Consider the following 8,642-nt stretch of genomic DNA (forward strand, 5'->3'; position numbering starts at 1 on the left):
CCTAATCTCTATACCTTCTGGTGTCCGGAGATTCTTTGGCTCAACTTTCCAATCTCTTGTCCTTTAAGGTGACCCCAAGTTCTTGGGGAGAAGCAGGAAGGGCCCAAGCAGCGACAGGCTCCAGGAGGCAGCTCTATCTATTTCCTAGCCCCTCTCTCATGCCACCTCCGGCAATCCATCTGGAAATGCTATTAGTTATTCATTTGCTCATTCAAACATTTAATGAGCATCCACTCTATGTTGGGTACCAGAAAACCAGTGGGAAATTGGACCCAGTTTTTGCCCACTGTCTGCTAGGAAAGACAGACAAGCAGACAGACTGTTAAAAACAGTGATTCCAGAGTCATTCAAGAAATATCCATCAAGTGCATGTTATATGCCAAGCACCGTGCTAGACGCTGGAATAGCAGTGAGCAAAAAGACATTGTCCCTATTTCACGTCGCTTATAGTGTAGGGTGAGGAGACAAACAGTAATCAAATAAACAAATATATTTATAACATATCAGAGAGTGATAAGTTCTTTGGGTGGGGGGAGCAGGATGCAGGGGATAAGGAGGGTTTGGGAGATGGGGAAATGGTTTTTTCACAGGTTGTCAGGAAGGGATAGAGTGAGCCGGACAGCTACCAGGGGACAAAGGGACCCGATAAAAGAATTGACAAGTGCAAAGCCTGAGATGGGGACGTGCCTGGTATATTCAAAGAACAGCCAGGAGGCCAGTGTGGCTAGAAGGGAGGCTGGGGCGAGCTGTAGGCGGATGGCAGAGAGGTCACAAGAGGCCAGTTCATGTCGGGTCACGCGGGTCATTTTACTCTGAGCAAGACAAGAAGCTAAAGGAGTGCTGTGAGGAGTGTTATGATCTGATTTATGTTTGACACCGTCACTAAGACAGCCTGTAGGGGGCAAGGGCAGAAGCAGGGAGACCAGTTAGAGGCTGCTGCAATCATCCAGGAGAGAGAAGACGCTGGCTGGGGCCGGGTCGTTAACGACGGAGGTGGCGTGGCTGGTCATATTCTGGTTCTATTTTGAGGCGGAGCTGGCAGGATTCGCTGATGGATTGGCTGTGGGTGTGAGAGAGAGTGAAGTCAAGAAAGATTCTTAGGGTTTGGGGAGAAGCAGCTGGAATAATGAGTTGCCACTTCTTGAAATGGGGAAAGCTGGAATAGGAGTGGTTTTAAAATTCAGCTTATTTTATCAATATTATAGTTTTTGTGGGGTGGAACTCAGGAGTTTGGTTTGGGACATGACAAGTGTAAAGAGCGCTTTGGCTTCCAAGTGAGATGTCAAACAGGCAGGGGGATATCTGAGTTGGGGTTGCAGGAAGAGGTCCGAGTTGGAATACACACTTGGCATCATCAGCAGTCAGATGGGGTTTAAAGCTGTTGAGATTGCATGGGGTCCTCTATGGAGTGGATGTGACAGAAAGGAGGTGAGACCCCAAAACTAAGCTCTGCACACTGATATGTAGGGCGATGACAGAGAAACAGCAAAGGAGCCAAGAGGTGTACCACGTGCAGGGTGAAGGGTGGGAGCTGGATCAAGGAAGGGAGAGTCGGAATCTGGGACAGCCAGGGAGGAGGTATTGGTGCTTGGCCTTGAGTAGTTAATTTAAAGATTCTCCATCAGACAAGGTTGGGAAGGGCATTTCAGGGAGAAGGAACAGCACACGCAAAGGCTCAGAGGACTCCAACCAGCAGGCATGTTTAGGGCCTGCAAACTGAGCTCACCGTCCCTGACCCTCCAAACTTGCCACCCCTCCCCCTCTGTTCCCCAAATCAGCAAATGGGGCTACCTCAGAGTCCTCCCCTTCCTGCCCCTCTTTTCCACCTCCCCATCGCACCCCTACCACGTCCTGCCAGTTCTAGTTCTGCCATGTCTCTGGGACTGCCCACCCCTTCCCCCAGCCCGCGCTGTCCCCACAGAGGTAGGTTCGTGTCAGGCCTGGGCTTCGGAAGCTTCTCGTTGACCTAAGGATGGAATTTAAAATGTGCCAAGGCCACGGAGGCCTTGCATACTGTGGCCCCGCCCACTGCCCCAGGCTCACCCCAGTGGGTGCCTTTTAGGTTTCTCAACGTCTCGGGGTGTGTGCAGCCCTCGGGGGCCTCTGCTCAGGCCTTCTCGGGGAGCCCCTTCCCAAGCCCCAGACTCAGGCCAGCACCCCACCCCACCCCCCGCCGCCTACTGCTCTCCTGGGTCCCCGAGTTTTTCTTTTGCTGTCATCATCAGACGTTTTGATGAACTCACAAGCTACTTACACTGACCCTAACCCAGCACGCTGTGCCGGGACCGCAGCGGGGGGGTTATCCTGTGTCGTTAGTCGTTTGACTCCCACCACGCCCCTACGAGGCAGCTGCTGCAATTGTCCCCATTCTAGAGAGATAAACTGAGAAGCAGGAGAAATTAAGCTATTTGTGCAAGGCCACCAGACAGCAAGGAGCCCAGCTGGAAGCGGCCCCCCACAGCCCCGGTGGAGTCCACAATCCTCTGGCTTTTCCACCTGATGCTGAGCTGCAGGAGCCGAGGGACCATGTCTGTCTCGTTCACAGCATGATCTCCTGCAGGACTTCGGAGGACTCGGTCCATGTTTGTTGAATGACTAAATGAGTGAGTGGTAGTTTGAGCAGCACAGGTGCGTGGCAGGGGAAAGGCAAGCAAGGAGGCCGGAGCAATAGGATGAGACAGGGAAGGCGCCGATGGCAGCCAGGTGAGCCTGCCCTTGGCTCTGGGCCACCGGGCATCCTGGGGCTTTCTCGAGCAGGGGAGGATGGGGCTCGGAGAAGTGGGGCTGTGGCGGGGGAGGGCCAGAGGTGGGTCCTACCCTGTCCTGCAGCCAGGCAAGACTGGCACCGCTCCCTCCCACTCGGCCCTCTTAGCATTCTGCAGTGGCTTGGGCTCCACAATTAACACAAAGGGATAGTCATTCATTCTGACTGCTGAACTCGGGGGATCAGCTGATGGGGGCCGGCCGCGTGGGCCTTCTGCTGGGAAGGCATGTCACAGCACAGCGGCCACCGAAATGAAAAGCTATTAATAATGATCCTGGAGCTTCACTCCCATCAGCTGTTTGTTTAAAGGTGTTCCATACTCGGAGCCGCCTGATTTATGTGGGCAATACTGCCCTGCCGTCGCTCTGCACTTCCGAAAGCAGTGCTAATGGGGTGAGACAGAGACCTGGGGGGATGCCGAGGAGTGAGGCAGGAGGGCGAGGCCTGGCCAGGTACAGACCTCAGCTCCCCGCCCAGCACCATCCTAAAGGGCCCTGGAGGTGGCAGGAAGGAGAGAGCCAGAGCCAGGGGAGCTGGATTCAAATCCCGGCGGTTCCACTCGGCCAGCCTGAGCATGTCTCCCTGTCCAAGGTGCAATTTGGGAAGGAAATTGCACTTTGAGAAGGAAAACACCTGCATTTCGGGGTCGATAGAAGGACATCATAGGAGGCCATTGCAATAAGCCAGGTGAGAGCGCATACAGTAAGGGCTCAATAATTCCTTCATGTTCTCCCCTTCCTCACCTTCAAGTAGAAAAACCTGTCCCCACCACCTGCCAGTCCCAGCCCTCTCCAAGTAGAAGCATCCGATCCACTTAAATGTGCTGGAAAAGACGTATTGTCGTGCCCATTTTAGAGATGAAGAAACTGAGGCTCAGGGCGGGAAGAAACATGTGCAAGGTCACCAGCCCGTGGTCCACCAGACTGTGTCCTCCAAAAGGGCAGAGGTCCCATCTCTGAATCCCCTACAATTTGCCTGCCACATAAAGGAGCAGAATGTATGCTTGTTTCACTGAAAACAGAAAGTATAAGAACCCTTGATCTTTACCTGGAGGCTTAATGCCCTTTCACTGTTCAATCCCAGCAGTGGACGCATCAGGAGACCCAAGTCCTACCCCCAGCTCGTAGGGAAGTGACTTAATGGGGACACTGGGTCAGATGGTTAGGGCCATGGTCTCTCACATTTTGGGCTGGATATCGCTTTGTTGTGGGGGCCTGTGGGGTGTCAGCAGCATCCCTGCCCCCACCCCACTAGACGCCAGTAGTTCCGCCTCAGAGGTGACCACTCAAATATCTCCAGACAGTGCAGTCGCCCTTGGTTTGGGGGCAGAAGGGGTAAAAGGCCCCTGTGACTCTCCACTCTAGGAGCTCTTTCACACGAGGCCCAGATGCTGCCCAGCAGAGGTTCACATTGTGACTGGGGGGCCCAGGGAAAGGAGACTCAAATGCACAGCACAGCCCATGACCCCAGGAGAAATGTCACATTGACATTTTCACAAAGTCGCATTTTCCCACTTAGACCGTTAGAGAGCAATTCTTCTCCCTGCCAGAGCCAATCACGGCACGGTTTCTGCTAATCACGCCAGCATGGTCCGCAGACAGGACGGTCACCGGGCAGGCAAGGTTAAGCTTCCCAGAATGCACTGCAGCAAAAACGAGGGACCACTGGGGCAAAGGCTCAGAGGTGAGGGGGAGTCTGGGGCTGTCGGGACAAAGACCAGGAGTGATCAGGGCTGCCCTCTGGGGAGGAGCTGGAGAGTCAAAAAAAAGTGACGGGGGAGGGCCGCGGTGGCTCAGCGGGCAAGAGTGCTTGCCTGCCATGCCGGAGGACCCCGGTTCGATTCCCGGCCCCAGCCCATGTAAAAAACAAACAAACAAACAAAATATAATAAAACAAGAAAATGTTTAAAGATGTTTCCCTTTCTTCCTCCCTTCCTTCCTTCCATCCTTCCTTCCTTCTCTGTCTTTCCTTCCCTTCCTCCCTCTCTCTTTAAAAAAAAAAAAAAAAAAAAAAAAAAAAAAAAAAAAGTGACGGGGGAGTGAGGGTAGTTCAGTGGAAGAATCCTCGCCTGCCACGCGGGAGACCCAGGTTCAGTTCCTGGCCCGGGCACTTCCAAACAAACAAACAAAAGAAACCAACAAAGACAAACAAAAAAAAAATTCAACAAATGGTGCTGCGATAACAGGATACTCACATGGAAAAAGAATGAAATGTGACCCTGCTATACAGTATCCCCCCCAAAAAGAAAGTGACAGGCAGTTAGGTGGAGGGTACAGCCTCAGCAAAGCTGGGGAGACGGGAACAGGTGGTGATAAGGAGATGGGAAAAGAGGGCCCGTGCCCATCCTACAAAGGATAGGCAATGCAACGTTCCTCCTTGTCCAGTAAATCTGCCCTCCCACTTTCCCACCTGGCGAAGCCACCCTGATTTCTGAAGGAAACACAGCTTCTCCTGGCTTCAAGCCATCCCCACTGAGCCTCCTCCCCACCGGGACTGTTACCCAGAGGGGTAATGAGGCTGATGGGGACAGAAGTCGTGTAAGCTTTCGTATCAGATGCCGTGAGTTCCGATTCTAGATTGCAGCTTCCACCCCTGTCACATGACCAGGTTGATTTTCAGAACCGTTAACAGCCTGTCCAGCAGAGGCGTGGACACTCAGAACACATGGCGCCCGAAAGCAACCCGTCGGGCAGGCTGCGCGCACGGCCCCTGCCTCTGGGCCGCCCCTCCTCCTCCATAAACGGCAATACCCACACGTGGGGCTGTTGGAGGCAAAGCACCCAGCACAGCCACTTGCAAACAGCAGGCGCTCCATAAACGTCCCTCGGCTGCCCAGGAAGATCCCGAAGGTGCTGAGGTCTGAAACCCCCACAGCGAGCCCCGGACCCTCTTTCCAGGTGTTGAGCGAAGCCCTTTGATGAGCCACTCCCTCTGGCCGGGCCTGGAGGCCAGGGGCTGATGGAGTAGGGGGGCCCACGTGACATCGGCTGCAGCCCCAGCTCGCTGGCCCCACCCTAGACCCCCTAAGCAAGCTGAGGCTCTGGGCTCCAGACCTTTGTCCAGGGGTCTCTGTCCTGCCAGGGGTCCCGGGACCCTGACTGTCACCCACCAGAAGGCGCTGTCACTCCCCCCATGCCCGCCTCTTGATGTGCTTAGGCAGCTTGTCATTATGAAATCCATTTTCTTATCTCCTACCATATCTATTTTTCTAATTGTTACTTAACGGGCTCCCCTGAAAATAAGAAAATCATTGGAACAATTTCCTTAAGTGTGAAAGATTAGTCTGAAATCGGCATTAAGGGGACTAATTGCCTTCACTCTGCCACCCTTCCCGCAGCGGGGGCCGGCTGCGGGACCTCGCTCCTCCGGCCTCAGGGAAGCCGGGCGTCTGACACGGGGGCCCTCGGCTCCAACCTGCACGCGAGGGGTGCGAGGGGCCTGGGGTGCACTACCCTGTGCGGGGGTGCCTTCCAAGAATGTGTGCCCCAAAAGCCTTGCCTGTCTCCCACCGGTCATGTGTGCATTAATATGCATGCATGTGCATGTGTGTGTGTGTGTTAATGTGCATGCATGTGCGCGCGCGTGTGCGTCAACGTGCACACACGTGTGCGTGTTTACGTTACTGTGCATGTGTGTGCGCGTGTGCGTTAATGTGCACACATGTGTGCGTGTTTGCGTTAATGTGCATGCGTGTGTGCGTTAATGTGCATGTGTTAATGTGCATGCATGTGTGCGCGCGTGTGCATTAATGTGCACACATGTGTGCGTGTTTGCGTTAATGTGCATGCATGTGTGTGTGCGTGTATGTGTGTGCGATTGAGAAAGAGAGAGGGAGAGAGGAGTGGGGCCCGAGGAGCTCCGCGGCTCCGTGGGAGGCTGCTCCTTGCGACTCAGTTGGGGGACGGGATCCCGTTGAGGACAGTGAGGGCACGAGCCTGCAGGCTCCGGAGTCGCCCTGGCTCTGCGCCTCTGCTTCCTCATCTGTGAAGTGAGGGACTCTCCCGTGACTCCACTGACAGCCGTGTCTGGCTTTCGTGGGGGCTGGCCCGGCACAGGTGACTTCACCTTCCCCGAGCCCCCACGGTGTCTCCGGGGGCTCTGTTGTTACGGGCGCAGGGAGCACGTTCAGAGCTGGAACTGGAATCACAGCCTGTGTGATTCAGAAGCTCGTACCCTGCCCACGCCCTCCGGCTCCCAGAATCGCTCCCCCTGCGGTGAACTTGGAGCCCCAAGGCCTGGCTTCCAACCCCACCTCGAGCTCTTACTGGGCTGTGAGACCAGAGACGCCGCAGCATCTCTCTGCGCCTCGGTTTTGTCCTCTGTAGAATGGGGATAGTTAGCACAGAGGGTCGGGCCGGAACGTATTCTGCAAATGGAACTGTGGCGTGGAAATGCAGGCGATGGCCTCAGGGGATCCCGTGGGAGGGAGAAGCACCCAGGGAAGGGAAAGCCTTGCCCGGGACATGCACAGGGACCCCCGTGTCTGCACCCCGGCCGCCTACATCTGGCCAGCTGCCCCCGTCCTGGCCCAGCAGGGAGGGACCTCCTTTCTGAACAAGGTCCTGAGCAGCGAGAAGGCTCTGGACAAGGCAGCAAGGTGACAAACGGTGGCACCCAGAGCGGGCAGGGATTTCAGAGGCCAGCCCTGCACCTTGTGGGGGGAGGGGCAACCACCACCCATCCCCCCTTCCCAGGGACAACTCACAGGGGGGAGGTGGATAAGCTCCGAGAACACAACGGGAACATCTTCCATTTTCCATTTAACCACCCGATATTGAATTATAAATAATTCATACACCTGCCAAACATTTGATTAAAAGAACCCAATTCGCACTGCATTTGTCAAGGGGTAAGAATTGCATTTGGTGTTTTTATTTTAATCTGTCCTTTAACTCTTTTACGAATATTTATTTATACTTGGCTGTCAGGTTTTATTCTATTTGCCCTGATTTTATTCTGGCTGTAGCTGGCATTTTTTCCTTTCCCTTTTTATTTTGTCACTTCTGCCTGGTAGTCATGTGTCTGAGAGCCCAGAGGTAATAAATAAGGAAGCGAGACTTCTTCCCTGCTCTCCCGCTTTGCTCCGGCCCCACCCCCGTCTCCACCCAGTATTCATGGGCCCCTCTCTCCCCAGCCAGGCCCATTACTCTGGGCCCCAAACTGCCAAGCACAGGGTCTCCTGGGGACGTCACACCCGTCTCTGCGCCCCGACCTCTGTCTACGCTTCCCCCACCTCCCCATTCTTCTTCCTCTTTGCTAAGACTGGAGTAGGTGCCCAGTAGTTATTTTTTGAATGAATAAACGAAGCCACATCATTAAAATCATCAGTATCGGCATCTTTGGGGACAGAAAGGAAGATATTGGTATTCGTTAAGTCTAGCGATGAGAGGAAGTTCTCGTGGACTTCAGAGTGAGACAAGGTTTTAAATCCCAGCTCTGCCACTTACCAGCTGTGAGAATTTGGGAACCAGGCCGCGATTCCCTCCGCCTGCTTTCCCTAACCTGCAAAAGGCACGTGTGGTATAAGCACCCATGCCGTAGATTGACAGAATTAATGCATATGCCCAGCATACAGTAAACAGTTTTTTTAGAAACAAGGGTGGCGGCCAGTTTTATTATAAGCTGTAACCTCCCTGTCTCACCCCATCCATATTTCATCTGCCCTTCCTGCTTCTCCCCTTGAATTGGAAGTTTCGGGCATATGTGATATTATCCTAAATGCCAGGTGTAGGTCGACAGATGTGTCTGTGACAAACAAGAAAAAGCAAAGCTGACCGTTTCTTCTTGTCTGGTACCTGCCTCTGCCATAATGCGCTCTGTGTCGGTCGGTCAGCTTACACGGGGCCGTTTGTGAGTTGACATAAAAACTTGTTTCTGC

General features: G+C 54.0%; 1 long non-coding RNA gene across 1 annotated transcript; it reads right to left on the reverse strand.

Annotated features, from left to right (window-relative positions):
- Nucleotides 1–798: 798 nt before the first annotated feature.
- On the reverse strand, nucleotides 799–8,269 carry LOC143683260 (uncharacterized). Its single transcript, XR_013175424.1, has 4 exons — nucleotides 8,212–8,269; nucleotides 7,470–7,562; nucleotides 2,255–2,382; nucleotides 799–1,060 (listed from the first exon to the last, which is right to left on the reverse strand). It is a non-coding gene; the product is annotated as an uncharacterized LOC143683260 (long non-coding RNA).
- Nucleotides 8,270–8,642: the final 373 nt, after the last annotated feature.

This window comes from Tamandua tetradactyla, chromosome 1 (assembly GCF_023851605.1).
Source record: "Tamandua tetradactyla isolate mTamTet1 chromosome 1, mTamTet1.pri, whole genome shotgun sequence".
Classification (NCBI taxonomy): domain Eukaryota; kingdom Metazoa; phylum Chordata; class Mammalia; order Pilosa; family Myrmecophagidae; genus Tamandua; species Tamandua tetradactyla.